This window comes from Daucus carota, chromosome 2 (assembly GCF_001625215.2).
Source record: "Daucus carota subsp. sativus chromosome 2, DH1 v3.0, whole genome shotgun sequence".
Taxonomy (NCBI): domain Eukaryota; kingdom Viridiplantae; phylum Streptophyta; class Magnoliopsida; order Apiales; family Apiaceae; genus Daucus; species Daucus carota.
In genome coordinates, this window is record NC_030382.2 from 13,585,970 (window position 1) to 13,588,496 (window position 2,527).

The window sequence follows — 2,527 nt, forward strand, 5'->3', positions numbered from 1 at the left end:
TTGACATCTCATGTGTCATCTAGTTGGCATGTTTTTAAAAAATATGTAAAATTTGAATCACTTCAACCATTCACCCAGTATCAAAAAAAAAATAAAAAATCATATTTGATGAGCTATATTGTTGAATCAATGTCTCTTTTATGTATAATTTTACCTAATCAATATTATACATAACCCCCACATTTCTTCACTGTTAGCAAATTTTTTGCATTATGAGCATAACTACAGATTATAACTAACAATTTTACAAATCTCCCTTGGAGATGCTTCTTAATACCTCTAACACTTTCCATGGTCCGAACAGCATCTCGCACGTGCTCATCCTCCCTCTCAAGTCTGATGAGTGAAAAAATCCGCCAGTGTAGGTTTTACCAGAGAACTCATTTGCAAATACTAGACATGACAGGGCTGAAGAGATATCTAAAGTCAAAATGACAATTCTCAGCATATATCAAAAAGAAATATAAGGTGATGTTGAGGAAGAAATGCAAGCATTACTATTGATTATTGGTTATTCAATTTTGAAAACATATATATAAAGATCGATAGCTGTAATTAAATCATATAGTTTCAGTTTTGGGTAATTTGATAATAATGAAGAATCTTTATATCTCCATATGACGACAGTAGAGCAATATAGCATGCCTTTGTCTAAATTGAATTAATCCAAGGTGGCTAGTCGATGATACAATCATATGGATATACACATGATAATCTAGCAGATCCAAGAGAGATCTTAGTTAGGTTTACAAAAATTACCAGGCCACCCATAATTAAGGAGAACCAACTTAAGAGATGGGGCATAGAAGGAGACTGATGGTATCGTCATAGTCAAACTCTCGAGTTGGTCAAACTTCAACGTCGTTGTTCGAGTATTCCTTGTGCTGCCAATTGGGGTGAGTAATTAATTAAGTGAGATCCTCCACACAATAATTCGGATATGTATAATTAACTAATTCGTCGTCTCGATAATTCTTTCACATTCACAATTTTCAGCACAAATGTTTAACTTCCATCAACTAAATAAGAATAAAAGTATAGTACCTTAAAAAGAGTCATTACGCCTCAATCTTTGACGGAGCACTTTCTTCATTATTTAACTACAAGTATCATTCCATAAATTGATCAGTCTATCGTGATTGCCACATGCACAAAATCGTCTCGATCCCATGTTTTTTTCCCTGAACTTCCACCAAATTTGGAGTATAAAACTAACACGCATTCCACAAGTCTTCTGATAATTAGTATATCTAAAGAAGTCATTTGTCCATGATTCTCTTGTTTTAAAGTGTTAACAAGCTTTCCTATTTGTTAAACTGTAACAGCTACACATTGTCAACAATATTAATCGTGTTTAAACCGTGGTTCTTCATTTGGTTTAATGTATCATGCAAGTATAATTTTCTGTATCCACTAATGTTCGGTCATTGATTTTATGCACTAACATAAACACGTGGATTCAATAAATACTACTAATTATAATTGCATAACTAATTCTGAGCTGATATTAATTTATTAGATTTTTTTCTCTCAAAGGGGAAACACATTTTCACTTAGGGTTCATGAAGAGGGGAAAGTTGACCTAATCTATGTGGTTCATGAAACATAGTGTTACACAAATGATAAAGAATTTAATTTTATTAATTTCTAAATTACATACTTATATTCATTCTACCATCATTCAATATTTAGATATGAAGTTTAAATTAATTAAGTGCGATTTCAGAGGAGAGAAAGATTAAACAATTCTAAATTTTGAATCGCTTATGCTTCGAATCAAAATCATCAAAAGCATATGATCCAAAAATATATTGCTAAAAACTACTGAGTGTTCACATATTCGCCCAAACCAACACAGAAAATGAATGTTTATTACTCCCTCCCTCCGTCTCGATTTATAGGTCCATTTTGGAATAAACACACATATTAAGAAAAAGTTAGTTAGATGGAATCTTATCTCATGTATCATTAATTAGTGCATTGATAAATGAGAATATTATTGAGTTTCAAAAAAATCACAATAAATATAGGGATTTAGTGCATTGAGAAATGAGAATAATGTTGAGTTTCAAAAAAAATCACAATTAATATGTAGATAAATTTGTATTGAAAGAAGAGAGGGACAAGTATTTTGGGGACAAATTTTCTTTCCAAACTGGACCTATAAATTGAGACGGAGGGAGTATTCCTTAAATTCTGAGTTTGAGACTGATCATGATGATGATGAAGATTGGTTTACCTGTGCACTCTACTACCGGTTTTTTCCACGTTTCATTCTGTCCAGTGACCATTTCGCAGATGGCAATCGATCTTTTCTAATTAGTGTAGAGGAGACGGTAGCCTGATTATGATAATTTGATGCAAGCATATTGTGTGCAGCTCGAAATGCATGTGCCATTCTTGTCAGATGGTTGTTGGCAACAGCCCTTTCAGGTTTAACATGTCGCTCAAAAAGATCCTCAAAATTAGAAAAAATTAAAAAAATAGAAAAAGTGAAATCTCGAGGTAAAAATGCATTTATTAGGGC